This window comes from Microtus pennsylvanicus, chromosome 7 (genome assembly GCF_037038515.1).
Source record: "Microtus pennsylvanicus isolate mMicPen1 chromosome 7, mMicPen1.hap1, whole genome shotgun sequence".
NCBI lineage: Eukaryota > Metazoa > Chordata > Mammalia > Rodentia > Cricetidae > Microtus > Microtus pennsylvanicus.
This window is the reverse complement of record NC_134585.1, coordinates 20633601-20642747: the sequence shown is the minus strand read 5'-3', so window position 1 is coordinate 20642747 and position 9147 is coordinate 20633601. Positions and strand designations below refer to the sequence as shown.

General features: G+C 41.6%; 1 protein-coding gene across 2 annotated transcripts in view; it reads left to right on the top strand.

The window, feature by feature from the left end:
• The first annotated feature begins 455 nt into the window (after positions 1–455).
• Positions 456–9147, top strand: part of Ctnna3 (catenin alpha 3) — a 1278003-nt gene continuing 1269311 nt past the window's right edge. For both annotated transcript variants that reach the window (XM_075980084.1, XM_075980082.1), the window contains exon 1: positions 456–702. The gene's annotated coding sequence lies outside the window, so the exon portion shown is untranslated. The remainder of the gene's footprint in view (positions 703–9147) is intronic.

Here is a 9147-nt window from a genome sequence, read left to right as displayed (position 1 = left end):
AAAATATCTCCCTAAGTAGAAAACCCCAAAACTTCGAGGATAAACTTTTCTGGTGCCTTGAATTGATTAATTGTTCTACTAAAGGGCTTTTGATAACTTTCTGTCTAGTTTCCTACTGCGATGTGGTCGTTCATACATACAAGAAGCAGAAAGAATGGTAGGCGGTATATGGGTGTGTGAAATGGTGAAATATTAACAGAAAAATGCTATCTCAGATGTGACCCAGGGCTCCAGAGGCCCTAAACTTTAAGTAATAATGGGGCGAGGATTTCCCAATTTACAATTTCTCACATTAAGTAATTCTAACCAGCTTTCATTGGAAACATTCCTTATTTTAACAAGGATGATAGAAAGTCAAATCTAACTTATTTAGAGTTTCCTAAGAAGTATGTAGGTCTCTAGGGAAAGTATGTGTCTGGCCTTTTTCAACAAAGTATTTTCAGCAACAAGTTGTCAGTGAGGTCACTGGTGAGCCCAGGATTAGATACCACCCACCCTGGCTTGTAACCTCCCCTTCCTTTCTCATCCTGGGTGAGGAGCGGGCTTGGCTAAAGTGACTGCCCCATCGTCACTGTCTCTCCGTGTGGTCCTCTGTAGCTCTGTGACTAGCAAGAGGCTTTCCCTACCCTCAGAGTCCTGTCCGGAAAACTCCCTTCAAGAGCTACACTCAAAGCACAGCTTCTTTATAGGAAGAAGCGAGAGGTAAGAGTCCAGTTTATGAACTGAAGAGCTGGGCTTCCGTGCCCTCCTCTTTCTCCCTTGGGTTCCTGAGTCTCTTTTATACGTCATGGGTTTATAATGTGGGGTTTCTTCTGAATGGAGGAGGATCACATTATTATAGGAAATGGGGATGTTTTGACTTGCTGCAATGAGAAATGTAGGCTTTCATGCTAATTTCAAAGTTAAAAATAACTTTCAGATGATGCCAGGGAAAGCCAGTAGCCAAGGTCGTGCTTAGCATTCAGAGAGTTTCTGGCTATAAAAAGCCAATTGGATGCTATGTAGGGAAAGATAAGATATGGCCTGGATGCCTATGCTTTGGCATGGGGCTGGGAAAAAGGAAGCAAAGTTGAAACTGTTTGAAGGGGCTTGCTTTCAACCAAAAGTTTCTTCATAGTAAATGGAAGGTGTTTTGAAGGAGGTAGTGGCAAAGAGCATCCGTTTCTGCATTTAATGTGGTCATATATTGCTTATGTAATTGCAGTCATATTGGGAGGTTGAGGTATGATCTCAGAGCTGTTTGGCATTTCTAGCCATGTGGAAATCGCAGTGTAGGGTGATTTCGTTTACTTGAGATGTAACGTCTATACAGAGAGAAGGTTGCTGGCTTAATGGGTCTGAGTAACTGAAAGCAGTTGCTGTCACCTAAATCGAGACCAGGACTGCAAGAAATGAGTTCAAAAGGAAAGAGCGAATCCAGGACAGGCACCAGGCGCTTCACTGGCTGCAGAGGTTTTGAATCGCAGATCTATGCCAGTAAGAAAGACTTACAACACGTCTGAGGATACCTGAGATCAGTTACTTATTTAAGACACACAAATGGGAAAAGCAGGGATTCCAGTGAGCCTTGGTTCTGGGTTTGTGGCTAGTTCATTCAGCTGGAATGGAAGATCAACGTAGAGGGAATACTTAGGATTTGAAGCTGTGAATTATCAACAGCCACATATGAATGGGATGTTTGGTTACACTATTAAAATTTCAGTGTTCATTATAAAGAGATTACCTCAACAGTGATGTAGGAGGGAACCTAGAATACAGATAGTACAGACATACTCATTTACATTTGCTATATCCTGCGTGCAGTTTGAGCGTTCCTTACTATTTGAGTGAAAGATCGGGATGTTTTAGAGTAGCACATGTTTATTACAAAGTAATCAGTGCTCATTGTGCGACTTGGAAAGAACGGAGGGGAAATGAGTTTGTGACCTCACTGATATGTGTCTCTTTCTCCTTGGCTTTAGAATAGTTTCTATATATAACCTTGTTTCTTCACTAACCTTAAGCTTCCATGTTTACATGTAATGGTCCCTGTTAGTATAGCTACTATTGTGTTGTATCACAACCTTTCAGTGAATATAATTTTGTTAATCATCGCTGGACATCCAGGTGCTATGGAAAACGGCTTTTGCATACTTTTATGCATATTCATATCATGTATTTATATTCAAGATAATTTTCTTAATCCCCTTTTCTAAGAATGGAGTTGTTGGAATGCAGAATGTTACACTCGAAGGCGAAGCTTGTGATTTTTAAGATGTGTTTTTACCGTTTCTCTTTTAAAGCATTATAAAATTTCTTGTCAGCCAAATAAAACATTTATTAAGTGTTTATGATGTGTAAATACGGATATCAGGCAGATGGTTAACAACATACTAAGTATGTGTAAGGACACAATTGCTTCTACTTACAGAATTCCAATTTATACATATCGACAAAATTACACATCGAATTGAAAAAACTTCAGCTCTTCCTGAAAACCAATATTATTGTCATCAATTGATGTAGCACGTTGACTGTAGAACAGTAGCCTTTGTAAACCCTGCTCAAAAACCGTGTATGCATAATGCTGATTTATAGACCAGGAAGAGGCAGTAAACTGGGAAAACAACAATTATTTGGAGCAAATCTATAGTCTGCAGAATTGGAAGGAAAAGGAATGAAGACGTGGATTAAGGCATCAGTTGGTGGGAGCTGGGAAAGAACTGAGTTGTTGAAGTGAAGCGTGGTTGCAGATTGACGGTGTGATGATAAAGTGTCAGAAGGGGTGGCTTGTTCAGAGACATCAGCTTGGATGGAGGCAGAGATCCCAGGGTTATTTGGTGGGAGATGAGGTGTAGAGTCATGAAATTTTTTTTTTCTCCGAGATAGGGTTTCTCTGTGTAACAGCCCTAGCTGTTCTGGAACTAGCTCTTGTAGACCAGGTTGGCCTGGAACTCACAGATGTCTGCCTGCCTCTGTCTCCCAAGTGCTGGGATTAAAGATGTGTGGCACCACTGCCCAGCAACTTGTAAATTCTTTTTTTTATATTTATTTATTATGTATACAATATTCTGTCTGTGTGTATGCCTGCAGGCCAGAAGAGGGCACCAGACCCCATTACAGATGGTTGTGAGCCACCATGTGGTTGTTGGGAATTGAACTCAGGACCTTTGGAAGAGCAGGCAATGCTCTTAATCTCTGAGCCATCTCTCCAGCCCAACTTGTGAATTCTTAAACGTTGCCTCTCTTTAAAAAGAACTTTCAACCATGACCTATCATTTTTGGATGGTATGTGAGGGGCCCCTTAACCATGGACAGGCAGGAGTTCCTTAGCCCCTGTGGATTTTGGTTTGCATATTTCTCTCTTTGATTTGGAATAGGAAGGATTCCTCTTTAAGGAGAGAAATTGGCAGGCCAAGCTTGTCTGAAGAGATACTATGTATCTTGTAGCAAATACTTAAACATAGTATTTATTTGTGGATCATTGGCTCATGGAAATGTTAATTCAGAGCTTCAAAATCATGTGCTTTTTTTTTTTGGCTTTTTTTTTCTGATTCTTGTTTGTATATAGGGCTTTAAGTGACACTGTGCTATGGGATGGAAACTCTGAGTTTGTCCAAGTGGTTAATCTAAGGGAAAATACAGACAATTGGGACTACAGAATTTCTGAAACTGAATACGGTTACCACTGTTGCCGACTTTCACGGACTTAACCATGCCTCATAACTATATAGCTGTTGCCTGGAACTTGGGCACCTGTAACCATAGCTAACTTTAGGGGCAAGGAAGTGACTCCAAATTCCTTTGTGCAAAATTGTTGCCTTGGCACCTCTTTTCCTTTCTTTGTCTTTCATTTCTTGCATTTTAAAAGTTAATTTTTGGGGGGTGTGTAGGTGCCATTTCTTTGTTGCCACGATGCATGTATGAAGGGCGGAGGGTAACTCCGGGGAGTTAGTTCTCTCCTTTCATGATGTGGATCCTGGTACTCTACCTCAGCTGGTCTGGCTGGGTGGCAGGGGCCTTTACTCACTGAGCCGTCTCCCATCCTCCCTTTAATTTTCTTAACCATTATCTCTGTGTACTTCCGGTCTCTCCTGTCAGTGGGAAAATTGACTTGCTATAGGCAGAGCAATGTTTAATGTAAGGAAAGACTCTCCCATGTCAGGGCGTTAACGGTTCAGCTCTCCTCTAGTTCAGTGCTATTCAAAGTATGATCTGCTGCTCTCAATTTGTTGCTGGTCCCTGCGAGGACATAAAGAGCTTGTGCCAAAGTGTAAATCAGCTGTACTGGCAGCATTTCGTAGCAGGACTCCGCGGATGAACGAAGCAGTTAATGATTTACAGTTTCGTGGGAACTCCTTGCAGGACTTACCTGGAATAGCATTGCCTCAGTTAAACCAAGCATTGATCTCCCCTACCGACGTATGTCAAGGCAGAGAGCTGGGATGAAGGCATGCAGTTATTACATAATAGACGGATGCCAGTGCAGAGTCCCCGACGCACCTCTTTGAGAAGCCTACAGAGTGGGCGAGAGGCAAGATTATTAAGGTTATTAAAAGAATGGGGGGCTACTCTAATACTCACTTAGAACTTATTTTAAGTGCTATAGATTATTGTTATTGAAACAAAGATCCTGCCTTCATGGTATTTCCTTGTGTGTGTGTGTGTGAAAGAGAGAGAGAGAGAGAGAGAGAGAGAGAGAGAGAGAGAGAGAGAGAGAGACGATTAAGAAATAAAATCTGTTCTGAGACTTACCCCAGCCAGGTATGCCCTAGTTTAGGGTTGAATATTATAAAGTGTCTCCGCTGAAATTTATAGGATTAACAATTTTTCTTAAAAGATTGGTTTTTGGTTCAAGTGTATGAATGTGTACAGCACATGCATGCAGTGCCCGTGGAGGCCAGAAGAAGGCATCGACTCTGCTGGCATTAGAGTTACAGCTGTAAAGTTACCATGTGGATGCCGGAACGGAACTCAGGTCCTCTGCAAGAGCAGCCAGAGTTCTTAACTGCTCCATTCCCTGATTGACTTACTTTTCTACCAGGCTTTGCAGTTTCTGTTTTCCCCAGTAAGGGATAAGGAAGCATAGTTTTAAGAACCAAGTGATCTGTACTTGATACTTTTGTTCTTCTATGTAACATCTCTGCTTGTCATCCCATGTCCCATCCCTCCTCCCCCCAGTTAATTTGTAAGACTACAATCTAGGTAAAGAAAAAAAGGACATAATGTTGTATGTATTTATGTGTTTGATGTGCCCCTCCCCATTTGTGTAGATATGTATGGCAACTCATATAAACCTCCATTTTGCAGACGGCTTCATTGTATTTTTATGAAGGACAAACCAGAATTAATGGATATATTTGTAGCTTCTTCTGATATTTCTTGTTTGTTTTATGTTGCAATTCTTAAAATTCATATATATTGATATGTTTTTGTGGCTATATTTTTGGATAAATTCATGGAAGCAGAAGTCTCATTTTTAAAACTTATAAAAATTGCAGGTATGGTGCATGTACCTTTAGTACCAGGATAGGGAGGCAGAGGCAAGCGGATCTCTGTGAGTTTGAGGCCAGCCTGGTCTACAAAGTGAGTTCTAGGACAGCCAGAACTACATAGTGGGACCCTGTCTACAAACAAAAGGTTCATGTCCAAGCTTAAGCAGGAGGATTTTCCAGGAGTTTGAGGCTGGCCTGTGTTTTTAAATATGTGTTTCAAACAGAATAAGACCCTGTCTCAAAAAACAAAATGAAGTTGGGGTGGAAGGATGGCTCAGTTGATAACGTGCTTACCAGAAGCATGAAGAACTGAGTTTGACCCCTAGCACCCATGTAGAAACCTGACTGGTGGTGTGCGCTTGTAATCCCTGAGCTGGAGAGGAAGAGGTAGGCAAGTCCTTGGGACTCACTGTCCAGGCCTAGTGAGAGATTCTGTCTCAGAAACCAAGGTGAGTGGTTCCTCAAGAAAGCTCCCTAATGTTGACCTCTGGTCTCCACACATCATACCCATGTGTGCACTTGTGCACACTGGAACAGTCCCCCACCCCGCAGTCCCCATCCTCAAGTGGGAGGTAGAAGCAGGAAGACCTAGGAGTTCAAGGTTAATCTCTCTGGATAGTCAGTTTGAAGCTAGCCTGGGCCACCTGACGCTCTGAAGACAATAGTTTTTGTTTTGATTTACTTTTTTGTTAATTGTGATGTTGAACAATTTCACATTCTTCCTGGGATAAAACATATGTATGTATTAAATTGTTATTATTATTGTGTGTAATGTGTGGAGTGGCACGTGAATGCCCCAGTGCATGTATAGAGGTGGGAGGATAATTAGTCAGAGTCAGTTTTCTCTGTTTTTAATCCCAGCACTTGGGACCAAGGATTGAACTCAGATGTCCAAGCTTGTGTGTCATGAGCCTTTACATACAGAGTCATCCAGCTGGTCCCTAAAACACATTTTAAGGGAAACATTTCCCCACTATCGCAAAATAAAAATGATCTGTGTTTTTAAATTTGAAGCTGACGTGGCATTAGGAGTTGATTGTTTCTGGCTGCGCAGGTCTTAGATGCTGAACTGCTAATTCTTCAGTGCTCTGTGGTACTTGGTAGATGTGCTCTTTGTTGGAAGTCTATGTGGCGACTTCAGAGACTTGGCTCCTATCAAATAGTTAATCAGTTTCAGTTTTACTAACGGGTTTTCCCTGACACTTTTGGGAGCTCTAGCTGCGTGCACTTTCACCCCATTCCAAGCATCTCTCTGTATCATTTCCTCAACGTGGGCATTGTCCTGTACTTGTGATTGTGATAACTTGACACAGTTTATGTCATGGATTCTTACCACGTTTCATTGGCAGAGAAGGCTGAACATTATCCGTACATTGTGATTTAACTGCACTTTTTCTTGAGACACTATGTAGCCCTGACTAGCTTGGAACTCTCTAGGTAGACCAGGCTGGCCTTGAATTGAGAGAGCTGCCTGCCTCTGCCTCCTGAGTGCTGGAACTAAAGGTGAGCACACATTTGGCACTGATAAATCTGTGGTAACTCTGTGTAAACGAGACTCAGACAGCTGTCACAGTCTGTTGGAGGGCCCCTGAATGGCTGAGCCAGAATTCCTGCGATAAACAGTAAGTACTTTATTTAGAAGCAGCACGGCCTGACTGTCCATGCTGAGCTTCCGGCTGAAAAACTTCTACGTACTTGTTGGCCTGTTGTATTTCTTATTATATAAGTTGCCATTACGAAATTTTGCCTGAGTTCTTTTAGTGAGGCCTGAAATATATTCTACCATTACCAACCAAATTAGATTATTTTGTGCCTGATTTCCTCATAATTAGTTGTTTACTTTTTTGACTTTCATTTTTTTAAAAAGTTACGCAGAAAGTAAAATATTATTGTTCTCAAGAATTTAAACATCTTTTTAATTTAAAAAAATTTTAATTTTAGCCGATGTGTGTTTTGCTTGCATGTATGCATGTTCACTCTGTGAGTGCTTGGTGTCAGTGGGCCTTGGAAGAGGACATCGGGTTCCCTGGAACTGGAGTGACAAGTGGTTGGGAGCCTCCGTGTAGGTGCTGAGATCAGACCCAGGGCCTCTGCAAGAGCAGCCAATGTTCTTGACCACCAGTCTGGCCAGCTCCCCAGCCCTGTTAGACTTCTGCTATGGCTCCTGCACCTTACGTTTTGCTTAGAAAGGGTTTGCTTCAGCAGTAAGTCTACTGGCTTTGCGTTCAGAACATGGACATCGATCTGGAATTGAACTCAGGGAAAGGAGTAAGGCTGGGAATCATCTTAACTCCCCTGTCCAGTTTAGTTGCTTCTTTACTTAATACATTGTATTCCATCTTGAAAAAAATCACTCTTTACCTTGCTAATTCAAAATGCTATTTAAAAAAATTTATTTATTTGCATTTTATCTACATTGGTATTTTGCCTGCATGTATGTCTATGTAAGTAAGGATGTCAGGTTCCCTGGAACCGGAGTCATGGACAGTTGTGAGCTGCCATGTGGGTGCTGGGAATTAAACCCAGGTCCTCTGGAAGAGCAGCCAGTGCTCTTAACTGCTGAGCTAGCTCTCCAGTCCCTCCAAACGCTATTCTTTTTTTTTTTTTTACTTCTTTTTTATTTATTTATTTATTTATTTATTAAAGATTTCTGTCTCTTCCCCGCCGCTGCCTCCCATTACCCTCCCCCTCCCCCAATTAAGTCTCCCCCCAGCCCGAAAAGCAATCAGGGTTCCCTGTCCTGTGGGAAGTCCAAGGAACCCCCACCTCCATCCAGGTCTAGTAAGTTGAGCATCCAACCTGCCTAGGCTCCCACAAAGCCAGTGCGTGGATGAAGAAAGTATGGAATTTATACATATTAGAGTACTACTCAGCAATAAAAAACAAGGACTTCATGAATTTTGCATACAAATAGATGGAAATAGAAAACACTATCCTGAGTGAGGTAAGCCAGACCCAAAAAGAGGAACATGGGATGTACTCACTCATATTTGGTTTCTAGCCATAAACCAAGGACATTGAGCTTATAATTAGTGATCCTAGAGAAGCTAAATAAGGAGAATCCAAACGCTATTCTTATCATAAAGGAAGTTTATATTGGAGCTCACAGCTCAACCTTTTCTCTTTCTTCGATTAATATTGATGTTTTTTTCCCCTCCATTCATTCTTGCTACTATTTTTGGAGATCATATCTCACCATGTAGCTGGCAGCAATTCTGCTGCTTCAGCCTTCTGAGAGCTAGTATTACAAAATTTTTCAACCATGTTCCTAGCTCAACCATATTTTTATTTATTTTTTATTTTTTTGTTTTTTCAAGGCAGGGTTTCACTGTTTAGCTCTGATTCTTCTAAAACTCACTTTGTAGACCAGGCTGTCTTCAAACTCACAGAGATCCGCCTGACTCTACTACCTTCTGAGTTCTGGGATTAAAGGTGTGCGCCACCAACACCTGACCAGTCATTTTTTTTTTTAAACTTTGTTTAATGTGCACTGAAGTTACAGACAGCTGTGAGCTGTCATGTGGGTGCTGGGAATTGAACCCGGGTCTTCTGGAAGAGCAGTCAGTGCTCTTAACCACTGAGCCATCTCACCAGCCCCCAATCATTATTTTTAAAACAACCTCATTTCATAATTTTTTGTTTTTTCGAGACAGAGTTTCCCTTTGTAATAGCT